Source organism: Bacillus rossius (assembly GCF_032445375.1).
Source record: "Bacillus rossius redtenbacheri isolate Brsri chromosome 9 unlocalized genomic scaffold, Brsri_v3 Brsri_v3_scf9_2, whole genome shotgun sequence".
NCBI classification, from domain to species: Eukaryota; Metazoa; Arthropoda; class Insecta; order Phasmatodea; family Bacillidae; genus Bacillus; species Bacillus rossius.
Genome location: NW_026962013.1, coordinates 10,533,295 through 10,556,050, shown reverse-complemented (window position 1 = coordinate 10,556,050; position 22,756 = coordinate 10,533,295). Strand labels below are relative to the sequence as shown.

The following is a 22,756-nucleotide window of genomic DNA, read 5'->3' as shown; positions in this document are numbered from 1 at the left end:
CGGGCTGACAACCGGGAATCCTTCTATTCACAGACGAGAGAGCCAAACGCCCGAACGTTAGGGACCGGAAAAATTCGCGGATTCAATGACCTCTAGGACAGCCTCCATTATCCTCTGCACTTCTCAAGTAAACACGCGTGTTCATTGGTTACTAAATTGTGAGTCGTCTCCACTGGGTAGCTTGTGATTCGACGCTTCTTTAGTCGATAGTCTCTCATTGGCCCAGAGAGCTCCAGTTAAACCGCGATCCAACAGCAGAACCAGCAGAATTATACGCATGTTTGAATTTCAGCCTGTCACGAAATGAATCCGCGAATTTTTCCGGTCTATACCGATCGTGCATCTTCGTTTTTTTTTTTGTTCTTTGTAAATAAATATGGCGGTGTTGATAAATTGATACTAATGGTCAATTAGGTTAGGTTAGCTACATTATAAATAGGTACTTTAAAACATTGTGGACCGTTGATTTGGTTAGGATAGCTACATTAAAGATACGGAAGAGAAAAAAAGCATGAACTTCGGGTTTTGGCTCTCTCGACTGTGAAAAGAAGGTCCCCTGATCCCCGGGTCACTACGGCCATCACGTGTTCACCGCGCACCTGGAGTTACCCCTCCCTCCTCTCCACCCACGGCTAACACCCGCGGCACCTGGCCTGTCTCCCTAGGCTCCACGCAACGTTTATTTTCGCGCCCTGTCTCCCGCCGGGGCGCGAAAATAACTATCCCCGTCATTTTCAAAAGGAAGGAAGAAAAAAAAAAGAGTAAAATATACGTTCGCAGCGCCTGAAGTTCCTCGAACCTTGAGTCCAAGTACCCAACCCCCCGCATGGTAGACTCTTTTCTACTCTGTCCAACACTTCATCCTGACCATCCTCTGTCTCCTGTACTCTCCTACATTTAATGCATGCCAACTTGCATCCCGCATGAAAGTGCCCAGGATTTCCCTTGTGTCTATGCAGGTTTTTACCTGGGCACAACTTAACTAGTAGTTTAGACTAGAGATAAAGAGTGAGGGGAGTTAGTCATGGCGCCAATCGCTGCCATGGCTGGCCAATCCCCTCCTAGCACATGATGCATGCGACCCTCTCCCTGCATGGCTAATCCCAGCATGACCAGGCGTATAGGCTTCGGCCTGAGACGCACCTAGGTCCCTCCCTAACCCGGACCCCTCCAAAACACACTTAGTTTTTAGTTAGGTTAGGGAAAAAACAAAAAAAAAAAAAAATTGAAGTTCCTACGTCGCTTGCTCCCTTTCTTCGCGGAGCCGTCCGTGCTCAAAGAGCGACCCCCGAGGTCAGGTTAGACTCCAACACCGTGTGGTCCACGTCAGAAGTCTCTCTCTCTCTCTCTCTCTCTCTCTCTATCTCTCTCTTTCTCTCCCGGGTACCTCGACACTGAAAGGTAGAGACCGGAAAAATTCGCGGATTCATTTCTTGTTATGCTAGAATTCAAACGCATTTACTTTCACGTTGCTTCTGTGATTGGCTCACAGTTTATATGGAGGAATCTGAGCCAACGAGAAACCTTCAACCACAGAAGTATCACACCGCAAGCATCCCAGTTGACAGGTTTCGCAAGTCAGTACCCAATGAGCATGTGGCATTTGTCCGAGTATGCAAGGGATTGTGGAGTCCATCCTAGAGGTCACTGAAACCGCGAATTTTTTCCAGTCCCTACTGAAAGGTGTGACTATCCGCTAACTACTGGCAAGTCAGGGAAAGATTTCGACCGCGCCGGCCCTTTCCATTTTTGTCAATTTTTTTTAATATACACATACATTAATGAAAAAAAAAGAATATTTTAATTGTAGTTAGCACGTAATTTTAACGTGCTGGTCAATACATTACAATTTTTAATTGAGTGTTTAATGATATCATGTTAGAAAATAAAAAAGTTCTTATAATTTATAGCCTCACGCAATGGCGATAAAACAGGAATTATTTTTTTATCGTTAGCATTTATAAAATCTAACCCGAGTGTAACTAACTAGAAAAAGAATATCAAACATTCCTCAAGAAAAATTTCGCGAAAGCACGGTCGAAATTTTAGTTTCAGGTTGTAAAACTTTGTTTTGAAGGGTTTAATTTTCAAAGTCTACCGGGGAGTTAATCCCCCCCCCCCCTTCTCTTCCCAATCAGGTATACCGCTAAGGTTCCTCTCCAAGATATTAATTACGGCCCCCCAAAGTCTAACGCCGCCACTGTACGGAAGACTTAACAATGTTTAAAATTACAAATTTCCATCAAAAATTTTGTGTTGCCAAAACTCACCGGTACTGTACGATAGAGTCACTTTTCTCCTTCTTTATCGTGGAAATTTCATGTCGATCACGCGAACCTTGAACTGCTCTTTCGGATAAGGCGTACATTTTACTAACAATTCATTTATAGCGAAACTGCACTTAAGTCATCTGTGATCAGTTAAACGTTACGACTCGGTCTTACACGCCAGGTTAATATTTTTTTTTTTAGTTTTTTCGTCATTGTTTTAAGGCATATTTCTAAAATTTTAATCTGGATACCTACCTTGCATTTTTTGCATTTGTTTCAAATGCGCCACGTTTAACACACATGATATATATTACGCTGAATGAGAATATCTGTTGAAAAAACAACAAATGTAAGGTAGGTAAGAATCAAATTACAATTTTAGAAATAAACCCTTAAGAAAGTAATGACGAAACAACTAAAAAAAAAATAATAATAACATGGTGCGTAAGAGACCCAGCCTTAAAACTATAGTGAAATATTCCAGTCTTATACGCATATTTTAAAAAAAATGTTTTCTACTGATACCGAATCCGTTCCGAACAGCTACCTACTTACGAGCATAAATCGATAAAAACTGGTTTTGTAAAGGATCGGAAATTATTCGAACAGAAAAAAAAACTAGTTGAAATAGTAACCGGACGCCCGTGTTTCTGAACGATGGAAGCTCTGCCTGTGTTCTTGGCCTTACGCTCGATACAGAACAAGTCACGTTCGGCCGGTTTTGTTAGCGCGAAAGCACCGCAGTTGAAGACAGCTGTGTGAGCGGTGGAAGACCCAACAGATACGTATTTGCCTTACGTGCGCACGTATCGGGTTGACTCGCATAACATTACCATAGCCCATATTTCTGAAATTAAAGGTGCTATTGATGTGATGTTTTCACATAATTGAATTTTAGACAAGGCGCTTAACAGCAGCTTGCATACAGATTTAAATAATTATTAGATGTGTATGTCTTGCTTGAAAAAAAATATATTTTTCAAGTCGTAAAATTAAAGCTAGAATAAATTTGAATGTCAGTGGTATTATTTTGTGGGATTCTAGTGTAAGTAGTTAACGAGTTATCGAAATATGAATATTTTACGCACCTTTAGTTGTCTGCCTGTCTAACGGCTTATTTGTTAGATTTTGAAGCTATTTGTAAGGTTTTGTTGTGCCAGTTTTCTATATATTCTTCAGTATTAACAGAAATGTTTTATTGTATTGAAGATAATGTTGAAACTTGCAAAATGTAACGTGAGTTCACTTGCTAATTCAGAATTAAAATAACACAAAAAATCATATTACACTAAATAAGCAGTTAAAATCTATGTGTGTAAAATATGCATATTTTGAAACTCGTAAACTAAACTAGGTACTTGCAATATAATCTTGAAAAAATCTTGCAAAATCCACCTTTATTTTCTCAATATCAATAGTCGTTCCATTTCCAAAATAAAACTTTTTCAAGAAATACACATTCTAATAAATATTAAAATCTGTATACAAGCTCCAATTATGAGCCTTAGTCTAAACTTCAATTATGGAAAATCATCACATCAATAGCGCCTTTTATTTCAGAAACATTTGAGATGCAAGTTATGAGTACTCTCTCTCCCTCCCCCCCCCCCCTCTCTCTCTCTCTCTCTCTCTCTCTCTCTCTCTCGGTAGGCCTAAAATGTAGCGATATGCCTTTTCTTTCCCCAAATAGATATTTAAAAGTCATCTGTAGTGCAGTTTTTAAAGCAAACTCTAAAGTGAAACGATCTGAAATTTTTTCAATAAATGACAGACTTTTTTTATTCTTGCGTAGATGGGTTAGGAAACGCTTGAACGCTAAGTTCACGTGTCCCTCTTTACAAACACTGACAATTATGGCAATACAAAATAAGCGTTAATGTTGGCCAACTAAGACAATCTTTTAACCTAACGGCTCGCTGGTGCTTCCAGCGCGGTATCGCCTCTAAGCGCAAGTCTCTGAACTGGCGCGCAGTCTTCTCGTCGTCACAGGATAACTGTGAAATTTGAGCGGTGACCGTAACATTATATGGCATGGAAATGAAGATAAAGGTATAAAGCAAGTCCCTTGAGTGCTTTCAGGAATCTTAACCAGTTGTTTTACGCCTAAAAAATTAATTACTCCGAAAACACGCCTTTTAGCCATTTCGACTCTTCCAAAAACACAGTTTAAACACTTAATACGAAATCAAAAGTACTTTTCGGCCCTCAGAGAAATCTTAAAATTATTTTGTAAACAGACCTCACTAGGATATCTTGAGTAGTTTTGAAATTGCGTCGTTTTTCCTGAAGCTCTGCGCACCGTGTGTGTGCCCGGGCAGACGGGGGGCCCTTAACTGAGCATAATTTCGCCCCCAAGCGAAGACAAAATAAGGATGCACGCCAGACGTTCTGATTACCCGTCGTCCGCGGAACACTTCGTTTCAAAACCCGAAATTAAATACGCCGATCCAGATTTTTTTTTTGTCATTCTTCCTTGGCTAATGAGGTTGGAATGATGACGCAGGGAATCAGACGCACTTGCGTGGAAGTCAAGCCATCCATCTGCGATTGCGTAAGCCGTTAGCGGTAAAAAAGACCACTCCGAGATGACTGGTTGGATTCTTAGGAGGGGAAACTTTTTTTTTGTAAACTGAGCATTAGTCAAACTGTAACATCTGGTCTCATCTCAGTTACCAATCTGTGGACATAAAAAGAAGAGAACAAATGTTTTGAGAGAAAAAAGATTTACATCCTTTAATCCTGTTCTGCACACATCAGATTTATAATAAAATAACCAGGCGGAACACGGTGCGCAGGGGAATCTTAAAAGGTATACTGTGCTTGCTGTGCCGTATAAGACACGCACCGAAACTAAGCACAGTTCACAATACCTATGGGCTGCGAGAATTAAGCCCTTCCTTTCCTACTTGTGGGTGTAGAGGCTTTCACAGAGCTTTAATACAATCTGGCCCATGGGCACTTTCGAATAGAGGGGGAGTTCGAATTACGAGTGAAACTTTCGTCCTTGAATAATGAGTATGATTCTATACCTATATGTGATGCAGACTTCAATTTTAAATTTTGAAAACGAAACATTTCTACGAAATAAAACAAAAATCTGTGGCACTTGTTTCGCCAAATTAACTGTAAAAAAAGGCATAACTTAAAACATTAGTTAAGGGCAGATGCATATTATTCAATTACAGAAATTATTTTTTTGTGACTTTAATTTATTTTATTTTATATGTGAAAGTAATCGAATTCCAATCCACTTTATTTTAAAGTGTTAAGAGGTAACCAGTAGCATTGAACTTTAAAGTTTTTAAATTCCAGTTACCTAAGCCATTTTGTTCTCTTGAAGGGTATGTCCCCAGAAAAAAAAACTTATATCTACACATAACTACGCAAAATTATGTACGGCACAGTTATTTTTAGTATCATAGTAATCACTTCGCTTTAAAAGTCTAAAAGTACAACAGTGTTTCGTGTAAACATTAAATAAGGAGCTGATAGGCACGCATTTTATCTCATATCACCTTCGCAATGTGGTGGGAAAAGAGGGGGGGGGGGGGAGATGGTTTTGTGTGACGAGGGTCGCGGGTTCTATGCCCACACACCCTGGCATGACTCATGTTTATGAGCACCTGATCGGTAATCAGGTGCTTCGCAGCCCCACAGTAATCCCATCGTCTTACATCTTCACGGAGCAGGTATAGGACAACCACGCACTTCTTAAAGACCCTGCCTACCCGGGCACACAAACAAAGCGCAGAGCCCCGCCCTTTTGGAAAATTGCTCGGGACATGAGAGTGGGGTCTGTTTACGAAAAAAACATTTGAAAATGCGCTGGGGGGCGGATGGGTAGTTCTGTTTTCGCATGGCGGCTGTGACGTCACAAAATAATATTGCGACCGGCCACTCCTGGCGAATCATGTCCTCGGATCTACTATTATATACTACTGACGCAGATTCCTTTAACAGGAGACTATTTGGTCATAAAACAATACAATAACTACGTGGTTAATTTTATTAGAATATTTAGTTGTCAAAGTCTGAATGTTCGCTGACGCACCTGTCAAGAAGTCATTGGCGTAGCTGTGTTCATAAAGTTGGGGGGGGGGACAAATAATGATTTTGATGTCATGAAAACCCATTCCCCTCTTACTAAGACGGGGGGTCCGGGGGTCCTCCACCGGAAAATTTTGATTTTAAAAGTGCAAAATAGCGCTTTTTAAGCAGATTTTGTATCTAACCATTGGATACATCGATGTTAAAATTATTATTGTTTCCTTAAGATAAAATTTGATGAGTGAAGAAATTACAAATACAGTTGGGCATAATAATATTATAAAATAAAAATATCACGGTCTAGAAAGTTGGGGGGGGGGGGTGGGGAGACAGTCGCCTCCACCCAAAAAGTTCAGGGGGACACGTCCCCCCTGTCCCCCCCCCCGGTTCCTACGCCCCTGCAAGAAGTACACCTTAATCTTCAACAGTGTGCGTGTAATTCACCATTAACTTTCTTCGCATAATTAATAATTAATTAATGATTATTAACTAATTATTAATAATAAATAATACCTTCAAGGTTCCCAAGTTCTTACTCTAGACTTCAGAGTGTTCAATGGTTTCCCCTGAACCATCAATCAATATTAGAAGAATAAACATATTTAACTGCATGCAAGTACTGATAAAAACCTCATTTCAACCACATAACATTTCAAACTGACTATAAAATGTTTTCCCACACACTACACACTTTGAACCCATCAACTCTAAGCAACAAAATGCTACTAGTCTGAGATATAAAATCCATTTTATCCGATCAAATTTAGCAACGACGACTCATCATTGATTGTGACCCGATGAATGGCTATAGACATTTTATCGTGTTTTAAATCATTAACCCAATCCACGGTTGATTCATTGGTTGCTTCTTTTAAATGTTAATGAAGTGACGGACAAATTTGTGATTAAAATACAAACTGATTTTAAGATGTTAAAGGAACAAACTAACCTAAGTGTTGTTTATTTCCCTGCGTGTTTTCCAGGTTGTGATAGCACATTATTTTCAAATCCCTGTTTTTTTCCAGATGTTCCCTGACATGCGGTTAGGAACATTGCTGAACCCTGTGTTGACACAGAATCCCTCCCACGCACTAGGACCGCGCGAGACCTCACGCCGCCCGCTGGGGAATAAGAGACGCCGCGACCCTCGACCTAACGCGCTCTGGTTTGTGGCACCATCAGGAGTGCTCCTGGCGAGGGGGGGGGGGAGGAGGGGGGGGAGGAATTCCATGCCGAGCACGTCAGAAGTGAAATTGCACTGACTGGTTGTAGTGATACGTCAGCTCAATAACGGGGCGCTGCAGTAAGCGATGCTGTTGTTTTTTCGGTACGCTACAATATGATACAACTACAAGTTATGTGTTGTAAGTTGTGTGTTTTCAAATGGAAGATATTTCGATTTTTTTTTTTTTAATTCTTCTGGAATAAAAAACGGGAAAGTTCTCCTAAAACGGGAATTTTTCCCTCGAAATTTGGGGGATTTGTCGTCATTTTGAGTCTTATTTGAGGAATTTCTTCACCTCGAGATTAATTCAAATACTGCTGGTTTATTTCAAGTAAAGTGTATTTGAAGCAGTGTATAGCTGATACCTACAGACATGGCTAAAGGCCTACAAAAAATTTGATTTTCTGTTTTTAACATTGAAATAATAAGACAGTGACAAATAGTAAAATTTAAATTTAAAATTTGTTAAACTTCCTCGTGAACTGAAAAAAATTTCACAAAAATATTAAATGTTTTGATTGCAATTTTTCTTCTTATCAATAAGTATAGCATTGTTCTATGTACACATTTTAAATGTTTACCACTAAGTTCTGTAGCAGTTGATCAATGTTATTGTGCTTAATATGAACTTTACACATGTTTAATCTTCAATTACGATAAAGACGAAATCCACTAATTTTAATGAAGAAAATTGCATTTTTTTATAACACCATAAAATCTTGGCTATAACTATAGAAACTGCGTTTTAAACATCGCTAAACGAAATCGTGCAAGATGGTCTACACCACACGTCCCCAAATATACTTAATTTCTAAATTAAATTCCATGTGCTACGAGTGGAATTACTAACTTAAATTAAAGCAATTTAGTTACTGACATTTTGAGCACACAATACCACGATAGCAGAGACGAGTGTGATGAAACTGGAAAATCCAGTTCAATTAATTTAACATGTAAATAATCAGGTTAGCCAATATACTTTTTTTTTGCAACCCTCCAAGGAATCGCACATATCTTACTTTTTTTTTATCGGGCGTGTGATAATAGATCACTTATTTAATTCTGGTCCGCTTGAGAATATTTTGGTTGTTTCTTTACAGTATCGCTTTTGTTACTGCAGGTCAAAACCCTAGGTTAGGACACTAATTAATATATACAGTGCCTGGTTAACTTTAACACTTTACTAAAAACTTATCAGTTTCCGCACGACTAATTTTACATCAAGTCATAATTACAACAAAGATTCAACTGAATTTTTTACACGATCCTCAAATAATTTACTAAAAAATATTTTATATTTAAAAAAAAAACAAGTCAGATATAGCATCTTTGAAAGAAACATAAAAATAACCTTTGCAGCTATTTACACGAATAATCATTAGTCATAAAGAAACTTATTATAAATAATAATAAAACAAGTCATTGCCGTTAGACATGAGAAAGGTAGAATATAGTTTTAAATTCTTTAATGTTAGTTTTAATTTAATTAAACCTTCAGTTATTTCCAGATATTACGGTAGTCTGTTATTTTTTCATAAATGTTAAGATTATGAAAACTAACTTCCTGTACGATTGAGTCATGAAAACTCTTTGAAACAGGATAGAAATTTAACCCGACAAGGACGTGTAAGGCAGAAGGCAAGTAGATCCATAAATCCTGCAATTTTATAAATACATAGTATATATCGATATATACAAAAATAACAAAGCGAAATACCACTCACTGACTCACTTAACAGGAATCCTAAAGAACCACAGGCCCAAAAGACTTGAAATCTAGCACGTGTATTCCTTTTGATAAATAGGCATCTGTCAAGAATGGATTTTACGAAATATCAGCTCCCAAAGGGAGCATTAAATATCAAAATTCCCGTTTATAGCGTAGACCTATATGTCCTACAGATTCGGAACCAGGCAAGGAAGTTCCTCACATTAAAAATACATCAACTGCGAACAAGGTTTTGCGAAAATCAACTCCCAAGAGTGAGAAAAAGGGGAGGGGAAGATGCGGGTGCCTAATGTATGAATTTAAAAAAAAAGTTTCCGTTTGTTTCTTATAAAAATTTACCGTTTTACTTCGATCTCGACGATATTTTGCACAGTCGACATTCGAAACATGAATGAAGTCAATGTCTTTGTGAGACTTTCAGAAACCTATCCCCATGCTCTATTCCCGCACCCCTTAAAGAATAATTTCTGAAGACATTAATTAATATATACCGTCTCATGAGATTTCGAAAAAAATATCTCCCTCGCAATAAAATAAGCCTCTTCACGATATTTTTAGCCGGGGGCAACGCCGGATATTTCAGCTATATGAATATTATATGACTGGTCAAGAACTAAATATTACCATTTGTTATAAAATATTAGTAAACATTTTTTTTTTTAAATTTGCGTCTGCGCGTATGGATTTGACGTTTGCCGACACAGAAGAAGCTTATCAGTAATGTGAGGACTGAAAACCAGAAATGTATCAATCGGTGGATGGACTTAGAACGGGATTCGTCGAGCCTACGACCACCACTCACATACAAGACAAACGAAACTACCTAACCATCAGCAGCCGCTAAGAAATTGTTGCACCAGGAGAAAATTCGTGGCCACAAATGAATCACTATCAAAAATTACGTGTTTTTTTTTGCTCTGGTGTAAAACGCATGAGTCTGGAAAACTTACAAATTTATTTTACGTAAGGCTGTTCACAGTCACTATAAAAAATCTTTCCAAGAGTTTTACATGCTTCTAAATCCGACTAAAACACAAATAACCAGTGTAAAGCAAAAATTATGTTTAACTTAAGTTCCACATAGTTAATAAAAGCCTGGCTTCTACAGAGAAGCCTAGAATTAAAAAAAAATGTCAGCGAGGCTGTTAGTACTCGGCAGACATGTGGAACATCTAACCTTGGTCACGAGAAAATTTATGCGTTATCATGTTCCAAATACACTTACATAAGAAACTCGGACACGAAATTATAAAATAATGCCGAGCGTGATAAATATAAGCAAAACGTGTTTTCAACTACATTTCTTGACAAGTATCACATGTAGTTTCCGCCCCTACCGCTAGAATTCGCTGCTGGAGAGCTACGTCGATTATCGATTAGCAGATCGAAATTTTAAACTATATAACGAAATGGTTCGGATAAAAGAGAAATAGACTTGAAAAAAAAAAACTAAACCTGGGCCTTGCACCAGATTTCTGACAAGGTATTTGGCACATCTTGTTAAAAAAAAAAAATTCGTTAAATAGTTAGAACTATAAAGTTTCCCATTGCTTTTGTGAACTTTGGTTCGCGTTATCTGCCACACAGATGGCGATTATTCATTTCCGTCCCATGCGACTTCCGTTCCATTAATGAGATTACTCCCGCCCGCATACCGAGAGCTAAGACGTTACACACACAAAAGAAAATGCGAGGTTCTAGGAAACAGATGACCGAACTGGCGTAGTTTTCCAGACACAGCTCTGAGACCGTAAAAGCGTACCTATAATGTGGAAACACGCCCGCCAAGCTATTGCGTGTGATGGCCACACAATTAAAGGAATGAATCAACCTGTTCGTTTAGGTTCGAAGAGTTTTCAACATTACTGAATAAATAATTTCGCATTCACAAAACAAAATAAGAAAAGTACACGGCAAGGTTTCTGCCACTAAAAACTTTCTTATTATTGTAAGAAAATATTTATTTTCTTTTTTGAGTAGGTAATTTGTTATTCGCGCGCAATCCCACGAATTTCCACGAAAACTGAAATAAAGATCCCCATGTCCCAAGCAAAAAAAAAAAAAAAAAGAGCGACGTGTTAGAAATAGTAGATACGTAAACAAAAACCAGCTACATCACCCCAAGAGCCACAGTAACAAAAAAAAAGTAGAAACACCCGCTGCGTATCAGAGAAAAAGCGAATACACCGGCAGGCACTGTTTTTTTTTTTTTTACCGGAGGTGTCGAACCGACGGATTCCAGATTCCCCCGGGTAGCACACGCAGACACAACACCGCTCGCACTTCGTGTGTGTTGTTGTTTGTTTGACGGGTTCGCGGACGGAGCGCGCGGTGTGAGAGATGCTCTCGCTACGACGGCGACCGGCCGACTGGCTGGCCCGCAGCTCCGCGCGCCATTCAAGTAGCGCGCCCGCGGGGGGTTCCTGCGCCGCGGGGTTGGCGGCCCTGCGCGCTGCTTCCTGTCCGCGGGATGACCGCCCCACGCGGAGTCGACGTTTTTTTTTTTTGACGTGACAACGTCTAATAAATCGATGAACGCCGGCTGCACGCACGAAAAAGTGTCCCGTAACGCACATTGTCCCGTTACGTTCATTGTACGCTTGCGCCGCATCTATCTCTCTTCCACTCGATTGGAACAACCATCGATTTGACTTTTTCGAGGCACATTAAACTTGAAAACACTCCCGTTCGTTTCCTACTTTCCCTATCATCGTCCTATCCTTAACAGAATAACACAGATTGGAAGAAGTAAAATAGCAAACACGTATAAAAGTTATAGTTAAAATAATCTCTTCGTTAAAGTAATAAACATATTTGAATTAATGAGTGCAAATAAAAGTAAATTTATCAATTAAATTGTAGATTTCATTTCACTCCTTCTTTGTATCCATACAGAATAGTGTTAATTCAATAAAAATGATTCAATTTTATTCATAAAAGTATGCAATCATTTCATCAATGTTTTGTTATGACGTTGTAACGTTAAAATATCGTCCGTAAAGCGAATTCACGGACAACCAATTATTTCCGTTCCATCTCATTGTATAAACCGATGTGGCATTAAATTTTGCTGTCGATTAGGATAGGTTAGCTACATTATAAATACTTTAAAACATTGTGGTTGGTTGGTTATATTAGGTAAGTATAGCTACATTAAAAATACTGTAAAATCATTTTATGGTTGCTTAGCAAATAACTTTTTAATATGTAGCTATCCAGGGCTAGGAAACCGTTTACATGATTTCACAGTATCTTTAATGTAGCTATCCTAACCAAATTGACCATTAGTTATCATGAGTTACAATGAACAAAAAAATACCCCGAAGATGCAAGATCGGGGGTTTGGGCTCTCTCGTCTGTGAAAAGAAGGCTTCCCCGCGGGATGACCGCCCCACGCGGAGACGACGTTTTTTTTTTTTTTTTTCCCCATCACTTTCAAACATACATATAGGCCTACACCCGAACTGCCGGTGGAACACAGTTACACGCTTACATACGGCTAACTATTACAAAAACATCAAACACTATAAAATACCACACATACATTAATAATGCTAGGAAAAGTTTTATAATAAGTAAAAAAAAACCAGCGCCCAGCGATTGTTTAACAGGACAGCAAAAAGTGCAAGTTTGGCACAGAGAAATTTTCGGCCGCTAGGTGCGCGGTTGTTCTGTCAACGGGACATAAGTATTTGCTGTGAGCAAATGGGAGAATCATAAATCATGATTAGAGACCGGAAAAATTCGCGGATTCATTTCCTGTTATGCTAGAATTCAAACGCATTTACTTTCATATCGCTTCTGTGATTGGCTCACAGTTTATCTGAAGGAATCTGAGCCAACGAAAAACCTTCAACCACAGAAGTATCGAACCGCAAGCATCCCAGTTGACAGGTCTCACAAGTCAGTAGCCAATGAGCAGGTGGCATTTGCCCGGGCATGTACGGAATTATGGAGTCTATCCTAGAGGTCACTGAAACCGCGAATTTTTCCAGTCCCTAATCATGATGAATTAATTACCGCTCTAAAGAAAATGTTTTTTACTTTCCTGCCTGCTTGATGCTTGCAATACTTCACTCCGCATGAAAGAGCCCAGGGTTTTCCCATAAGTCCATCCAGATTTTACCTATGGGCCCAAATTTACTAGTGATAGTCTATAGTTTAACATAGGCGAGTTAGTCATGGCATCAACTGCTGCCATGGCTGGTTAGGTTAATCCCCAAACATTTAGCATGATGCATGAAACCCTTTCTGCGTGGCTCTAAAACCCGGCGAGATTAGACGTAAAGACTTCGTCTTGGTACGCACCTTGAGTCTTGTCTAACCCAGACCCTTCTCCCCCCTTACCCCCCCCCCCCCCCCCCCCCCCAAAAATATAATTAAGTTTAAGTTTAGGTTAGGAGAAAAAAAAATTGAGATTTTGGAGTATAAGTTTGCGGAGTCAGCAGCACAGTCCGCAACAACCAAGAAGCTCGGAGACACCGCCGGCCGGGCCTGGTACCAGCAGGTGCGAGTAGAGTCCGGAGTCCGACGACTCTCTCGGACGAACAGTGAATTTGGAAATATGGCGTCGTAAAAGCTTGTGTTTGCGCTCGGCAGCCGTAAATAAAAAAAAAAAAGGAGGATGATGAGGCACTTGTTGCAGCGGCTGGGAGGCGCCGAGCGAGCTGTCCGGCTTTACGGCCCCCCAAGTGGCGGGGGGGGGGGAGGGGGGGGGCACGACTTCGCCGGCCGCGTCTCTCTCGGCCCTGTTCGGCGGGACGGACCCCGACAGAGGAGCCCAGTCAGGAGCGCATTATTTGTGTTGGTGAGGCGGGACGATAAGTGCGACGCTCCTTGGTGATCCTAGCGCGGTATCGCCTCTAAGCGCAAGACTGCGGCAACTATGAGATGGGGACGCACCACAACGCCGAAATACCACAACGCCGAAATACACTAACGCCGAAAAATGTCATTGCAGGACTGCCACAAAGGTTAGGTTAGGTTAGACTAGATTAGGTTATATTAGGTTAGGTTAGGCTAGGCTAGGTTAGGCTAGGCTAGGGTGGATAGGTTAAGTTAGGTTATATTACGCTAGGTTAGGTTAGGTAAGGTTAGGTTTGATTGTGGTATTTCGGCGTTAAGGTACATTTAAGAAACACACACAAATTCATTCAGTTGTTATTTCGGCGATGTGGTATACAGCAGTTTTATAGTTGTCGGCGTTGTGGTCAATTTTGACATTCGGCGTTATGGTATTTCGGCGTTGTGGTAACGACCCCTATGAGATCTGAGCGGTAACCAACATGGCGGAGAAATAAATATGAAGGTGCTTTTTAAGAAACTGTACCGGGTATTTCATTTCCAAAAAAAAAAAAAATATATTCTGAAAACACGCGTTTTAGTCATTAAGACTATAATAAATATACTGTTTAAAAACGAAATACGAAAACAGAACTAATCATCCGCCCTCAAGAGTATTCATAAAATGTTTTCCGTGAACAGACACCACTCGGATAGCGTGAGCAGTTTTCAAATCGTGTTTTTTTTTCCTGAAGCTCTGTTATAAAATGTAACACGCAATACGTATTTAGTGAAACACTATCAGGAATCGTGATAAAGTTACAATTAAATCATGCGGGAATGCCGAGTGTGGAAAAGCCTCCCAAATTCCTTTACGGGGAAATCCAACAAATTTTTATTTATTTACTCGACGTTTGTTTGGTGCAGTTAAGAGGCCGTGTCACAAATTTGCGCTCCTATCTATATCAATGTTATTTTAAAAGGCAGTTTTTCTCAAAGTCTATAAGAGGTAGGGGCCGGAAATTTTGCCTACTGAAAGTATACAATACATTTAACATAACCGCTTTTTTCAAATTTAGTTATCATATCATATATTATTTCTGTGATGAAAATAATATTATCAATATTTTGATTTGTCCAGATACATTGAAATTTTGCTTATATTTATAATTATTTAGCAAAAACTGAAAACGCCATTGAAATGTATTGCACATTACCTTCCGATCAGTGTCTTCATGATCATGATGGGTTTATAAACCTGGGTGTAATCAAGTCTTTAACAATTACATGACAACATTTATACTTAATAATTTGGAGATATGCCTTTTCTATCCTCAGCCCCTGAGCTTTTACTATCTGGTCTGGCGACGGACCTGACACTCTTCAACCACCCCAGGGGTCTCCGATTGCACATCTTATCAAAAAAAAAAAGCTGTTCGTTCATTTGTTTTTGTGTTCGAGCGAAGGTTTACTTCTCCATAAGTGCCACAGACTTCACACATTTATGCCAAGGGAATATTCCGCTGATGTGACGCTATACGAATGTATTATTCGCGACCATACAACTTTTTTGTTTGTCATCGGGAAAATGACGCCGCAGTTTGATTTTTTGTGGTGATATAAAATAAATTTTCTTGCTAGGGAATGTTCATTTTGAATTGAGCATTTTTAAATGTCAGCGTAGAATATGCTTATCTGCCCATTTTGTTTCTTTCCATAATAATGAGTAAAGTTAACATTGTCATAGACATTTTATTATATTCGTTTGCCGTCCAAGTACAAATGTCACACTATATCGCACGTAATTCTATTTTTTACTAATTTGTTAGTTGTCATTTTATTTAAGTTATAAATAACAGTAATAAAAATTATTACTTAATAGTCCAGAATAGAGATTGAGTTATTATTCATTTAATAGGAGTTTAAAATATGGTACTACATACATATTTATATTATCTTGTTGTCTTCTTTGTAACTTTACTGGAAGAATGGCATTTGGTATGTATGTTAACTCACAATGAAAATACTTCAGAAGTACTCAATTAACAGTGAACAACCTAGGGCCTATACTAATTTCATTATGTTCATGAAATATAATTGATATTACTAATAATGAACTGTATGTGTTTTGCGTAGAGATATCGTACGAACTGTATGTGGTACAGACCAACATTAGCTAAGACTCTGTAAATAAGTAATTTCAGTTAATGTGTAGAGAATATTAAAAGTAAGAAATAATGATATATATATAAAACAATGCAGAGTAATCAGCATAAAAATAGAAGTTGTTTTTACGTAGCGCCTACTGGAATGTATATTTTGTGTTGAATTATGTGGTATGATTAGTATTCTCTTATTGTAAGATGTGTTTTGTTAAAATCTTATAAAACATCACTTACTGTTGAAGGATTTTCATTTTTTTTTGTGATGATCTTACTTAAACAAGTTTTAATTATATTACACATGTATATTTTAAAAGCATTTTAATGTATACTTATAGAATTGTAATAGGCTTTATACGGACTCTCACGATGCATGTGAGCATCTATAATTAATAGAGACCGGAAAAATTCGCGGATTCATTCGGCGATAGGCTAGAAGTCAAATACATATACCTTTTAGATGATTTTGCTATTGGCTTACTGTTCATCTGGACGAATCTCAACCAATTATAAAACACCAACCAAAGAAGGATCGAATCACAGACAAACAAGCTGAGACGACTAACAAGTCAGCAGCAAATGAACTGCCGTTATTTGCCCGAGTGTACAGGGGAATGTGCAGTCTATCCTGAAGGCCGTCGAAACCGCGAATTTTTCCGGTCCCTAATCTACATCAATATTATGGCCGTTTCACAAGATCAAATATTTATTGAATTCAATCTGTTGCATTCATTGTACATGATTTTCGATATGTACATTGAATTCAATACAAATTGAAGATGTTACTCAACTAAGCTTATTCTTATTAACTTATAAGTATTTTGTTTGTTCAGTACATAAAAGTAAAAGATTCGTTATTATTTAAATAATGAGCATCTTTAAGCAATAACGTTTTCAAAATATTTACATAAACATAATGGAATATATTTTTTAAATACTTTATATCTACGATCACATCAACGGCAGTATTATGTAATCAATGAGGTAATGAAATATCCTGAAAGGATATTTTCTTCTCTGTAAAGTAAATTTGTAATGCAGCCCTCTTAATGTTAGTCTTGTGAGTTATTTCGTCTTCTAATATGCTACAGCAATGTATAAAATTAAGTTTTGTTAGTGTTTTAGTCTTGTGTAATGTGATAAATTCAATATTTTTTTTTGTATGTTCGTATTCATAAAGGTAGGCTACATATCGTATTAAGATAAATAGTAATATTTGTAAATTTAAATTCTTTGAAACAACGTCGATAAGAGGTTCACCTACCTCTGTTAAACTGTATGATGGTGCATTGTAAAAAATTAGGTAGTCTGACTTAAGTGAGATTGTATTTAGATTGTGTGTGATGCATATGCAATATCTAAGCATATGCATTTATGTTATTATCCTTTTAAAACGTTACATGATGAATTTCGTATACTTTTTAATGTCAACTAACATTATTTTTCACGGACTATTACATCCAGATAAAGAATAATTACCACATGTTTGAAGATTAATTGTATTCCGATACGTTTAAAGTATTAAAATTTTTAGTTTTAGTTTTAGATACGACTCATACTACATTTGTTAAAGTGAGGTTTCTTGATTCTGAATCCCTGCATCTGCAATTTCCTAGTGAGCCGCCGGTCAGATTGTCATCCTCTCAGATTGTCGAGGAACCAGATACATTTTTCGTCGAGTAAACTCGAGCTGTCAACCTTCCCACTAATCCTGTGATAAGGGTATAGTAGCTTTATCACGCGCTGCGGCTACAGTTCCTTCGGTTGAAAAAGCCACTAAATCTCACTGTTAAAAGAGAGAACTTCTAGAGCAGAATATTGGAAATAAACATTTACTGACACGGCCTCTTAAGGCGTGTACGCCTTCTCTTAACACTGAACCATGAGACATAAACAACGTATGATTGGAATCAAACGTGAAATTACATACTAACGAATTACAGCAATTAATGATGTATCATCTACCAACTAAACATAAACCATATAACATAAAGTATTAAATATAAAAAAATATATTTAAATATAATTAAATACTATTCTAAAATATAATGTTCGCAAGCTTTCACGGCCATTGTCTGAAATAGCTTGGCTTCTGAGTTGTAGCCGCGTCCTTGGCGAATAATTCAACAACGTTTCGGTCGATATTGCAGTCGCCATCATCAGGGAGCAGTTGCCTACTGACTGCTCCCTGATGATGGCGACTGCAATGTCGACCGAAACGTCGATGAATTATTCGCCAAGGACACGGCTACAACCCAGAAGCCAAGCTACCATTCTTAAATACAGGGTGTCCATGAAGTCTTTCCCTGATCACAAACATTAATAACATGAAAACTGCAAATGCTAGCAAACTGCGGTTTGGACGAACCTTTTGTGTAACTCATAAAGTTTATTTGCCAGAACAGACTAGACAACTTCTACATGTGCACCGTTGGTGACCCGCAGAACATCAAGGCGATATTCGATTTCTTGCCACATTTTCTTCAACATTTCGTCTGAAACAGAAAGCGACTGCCTCTTGTCATCCGTTGAACCAGTGTTCTAAAATCAGGCACACGTGTTGCACACACTTCATCATTAACAAATACCCCAAATAAAAAAATGTCGAGGGGAGGGGGGGTAACATCGGGTGATCTCGGTGGCCAGGATGTTGGTCCATCGCGTCCAATCCAACGGTCCGGGAATGTTTCATTAATAAGGAATTTCACGGACATTCATTCCACGATGTGGTGGTGCACCATCCTTTTTGGAGCACAACCCAAGGCTTGAAACTCTTGTAGCTGAGGTGCCGCGTAGAGTTCCAAACATGTCTAGGTGGATGTGCGCCGTTACTGAGCTCTCTGCAGGACCAATGTGTTCCTTGGCGAATGTCGTCGGGTGGAACTGATCGAATGAGATGGACTCCGCTGCGGGTCGCGGGTGTAGGAGCCGGGTGACCTCACGACCGCACATAACTGGAAGGGTTCGTCATCGCAGCGAGGCGCGAGGCGAGAGTCGTTGACGACTCCCCCGCACCCCGCGGGGCGCCCCAGGGAGCCTCATTGTCTCGAGGCGAGGTCGGCGAGCAACCCGCTGCGCCCTTTGCGTCGAGGCCTCGTCGTCTGTGACTCATCGAGACACAGGGATGGCCTAAACATCCACGTGTTCTCGAGTGAACCGCCCCAAATGTGACCTTTTGAAATCGTACCTTTTTTTTTGTTCGCAAGTCTGAATGATCTTGATGTAAGCTTTTGGACATACGCCATTGCTAAGCAAATGTATGTCTGTAGAAGAAAAATACAAAAAAAAAACCAAAAGACAAAAACACAAATTAAGCAAAAAATTGCTGTTGTCAACAGGATATAAACACCACATAATATTCCATAACAGGAATATGGTCAACAAACAAAGAAAAACAAAGAAAAATGGACCAACAGAACAAAAAAAAACCCACAAATGATGACAGCACAAAAATATTGAACCCAAAAAAATTCAGCACGACAGTTGAAACGAGACAAAAACACGACAAAACGAAAAGACGAAAAAAACACAATAGTTTTCCAAAACAGAAGAGAACGAAAAAACCCCCCACAAATTATGACAGCACAAAAATATATTGAACAGACATATCTACAGACATACATGTGCTTAGCAATGGCGTATGTCCAAAAGCTTACATCAAGTCATGCACTCCCATCGCACAAATCTTTTAAAGATAATATCTGAAAGATCGTAACTAAAATATAAAATGAAGGGTTGTTTAGGTTAGTACAGTTACATTAAAAATACGAAAAATATTTATGCTTCCCAGAAATCACAATTACGAGGCTGGCCGAACGTTTTTTTTTTTTAGGGGGGGGGGGGGAGAGGAATAAAGGGGAAGGGATTGGCGTTCTAGCGGATTAATAAAGAATTGAAAAAGAAAACCGCATACTCATTACGTAATAAGCAAAAAATTATATTAAAAAATTTTTTTTTTACTGTCGTGCTGCATCTGCGATTGGCCTTCAGTTCGTCGGAAAGACTGCGAGCCAAAGACAAACCCCCACAACGACTGAAGTGTCCAATCACGTAGAGCCCAGTTGGGTCGTCTCGCAAGTCTGCAAACAGCCAATGAACAGGTAGCATTTGCCCGGAAGCGTAGGGACGTGTGAAGTCTGTCCACGCGAATTTCTACAACCCAATGGATTGGCACTGGAAAGAGACGAATGAGTGGAAACCACAAGATGGATAAAGTAAGCAGTAACAGCATAACTTCTACTTTTTTGCGTGCACCGCAAGATTGAGTACACAGTCGCCAAGAAAAAAAAAGATGGTATTTATAGGGTTCTGCAAAACACAGTTCGGCCTATGCACAATGCCTGAAAAAAAAAAAAGCACTATAAAACTCGTTTGAAGTACCAAAACTTCACACGTAAATTCTTCCTTCTGCCCCACTGCAAAACCAGTTTAATTAAAAGAAATGTAAAAGTTCTGTTCTGCAAAATTTTTACTTAATGTTTTAACTGATTCACATTAGTATGTAGGTATTTAACCATATATTTAATGTTTTACTATTTATTCTGACACAGTTCTGTATTCATAGTGCAAATATTATTCCACGTACCAATTTTCAGTTTTTAAACCGCCAAAGGAGCAATTTGGCCATGAACAAAAAAAAAAAACTAACGGTGGTGGGCTTTGAATCACTCAGATACTAACCCGGTTGCCAAGAAGAACAAATTAAAGGAGAGCTAGTGCATTTCAGATAGCCTACAATTCACAACCCAAACAGTTTCGAAGTTTACCGAAGTGAACGGTAAGGTTATGTTTGGCCAGTGTAATAAATAATATTTTTTTTTTCTTTCGGGAGGGTAGGTTAGGATAGCTTATCGTAACTAAAATGAAAGGTTGGTTAGGCTAGGTTAGCGTTATTTAAAATACTCCATGACCATAAAATACATAAATCCTTGTTTTCACGAGCGATCGGAAAACTACGGAGAACTTCGGAACTGTTCGGGCGCGGCTCTCATCCCTGTGAACTTCAGGCTTCCCGATGATGTCTCGGCAACACAGAGGTCACAAGAACTCGGATTGGCGGCGAGATGACCGAGACGGACTGCGCTTGTTGCAAGGGAGAAACGTCCGCCACGTCGTCCACCACTCGCGAAGTGCCCGGGCACCAGGGATAGAACCCAGACCTAAATGCGCGGGGGGGGGGGGGGGGTGACCTGCACTCCACTTTGTTGGGCTTAAAGTGGCGTTAGGCCTCGCCTTCTTGCAAATTAAAATATTTTGGTACAGCTTGCAATAAAGTTTCCGTGCTGAATTGTTTGTGTCGGCATGGCATAGGACTTAGCTTCGGCTGATTGTTGAAGTAAACACTTGTGAACTTGTGTGGACATCGTGATAGTTGCAGTCGCTCACGTTAAATAACAAGTTGTTTTCTCGCGGTGCTTACAGACTAGATGTGCACAGAGAAAAAGGTTTGTTTGAATCAAACAAATATTTGTTTATATATAGCGAAACAAATATTTACTTGCTGTAACAAAATATTTTGTTAGCTTAACCAAACTTGGTAAGTAACAAAATTGATTTGTTACACCTAACCAAATATACAGTTCAGTTGACAAAATCATTTAGTTGAGTCAACAGAATCTTTCTTACTACAAAATATTTGTTTGAATTAACAAAATATATTTATTTCGCCATATAGGCCTACAAACAAATATTTTGTTGAGGCAAACAAACCTTTCTCTCAGTGTGGTTACAAGGTGTAGAAAGTCTTGAAGATAAGATTTATGCCATTACATGCCAAAAAAAAAAGTATCAATAGTTCGAAATTAGAATTATAGCAAAAATATGGAAAAATACAAGATGGCGGTGCCTAGTCCTCCTTAACGTCCTCATCGACTTATGACCAGTTGCACCATTCTGCTCTTCGATCCACGATCCAATGATCTGAGCCCAAGAATGAACTTTGGATCATTCCCCTAAACTTTGCGCCCGCACACATACTGGGGCAACGCGACCTTCACTCGCGTTGAATCGAAGTTCATACATTTGGGGCTTTCCAATCTGCTGCAACCGTGCAGCAACAAAGTCCAAGAACTTTTGGGCGCATTTCTATTGGTGGGCTGAAACGATATGAAGTCGCTACAGCCGATTGTGACACGGCAAGAAAATGGTTAATGCAGTTTGCCACGAGATAGCAGCTCATGCGGCCGCTGTTTCGTATTTGCTTATTTGTAATATTTTCTTAAGAAAAAAAATATTTCCAGTTACTTAAAAGGTATTACAAAACGAAGCAATCTGAAATATTATTACGCGTTGTTTAAGAAAAGGCCTCTATTTTATCTGGTAAGTAATTTCGATTAAATTAAAAGCCTTATAATAGCTTAAAACTAAAATAACGAGCATTTCAAACACTTAAAAAATATGAGCATTGTATGTATTAAGTGGTTATAAGACTTGAAAAAAAAATCAGCATTTTTGAAATTTTATAAACCATTCTATAAAATAAAAACCCGCATTAAGTTCGTAAAAATTCCGTAGGTGTCTGATCGCACTGTGTTTATCCAAG

The 22,756-nt window shown here is 38.8% G+C and overlaps 2 protein-coding genes across 2 annotated transcripts in view; both read right to left on the bottom strand.

The window, feature by feature from the left end:
* LOC134543014 (cGMP-dependent protein kinase, isozyme 2 forms cD4/T1/T3A/T3B) overlaps positions 1-11,628 on the bottom strand; it is a 265,217-nt gene extending 253,589 nt beyond the window's left edge. Inside the window, exon 1 of the mRNA XM_063387688.1 lies at positions 11,487-11,628. The gene's annotated coding sequence lies outside the window, so the exon portion shown is untranslated. The remainder of the gene's footprint in view (positions 1-11,486) is intronic.
* Positions 1-22,756, bottom strand: part of LOC134543019 (cGMP-dependent protein kinase 1-like) — a 273,913-nt gene that overhangs the window by 43,165 nt on the left and 207,992 nt on the right. The window lies entirely within an intron of this gene.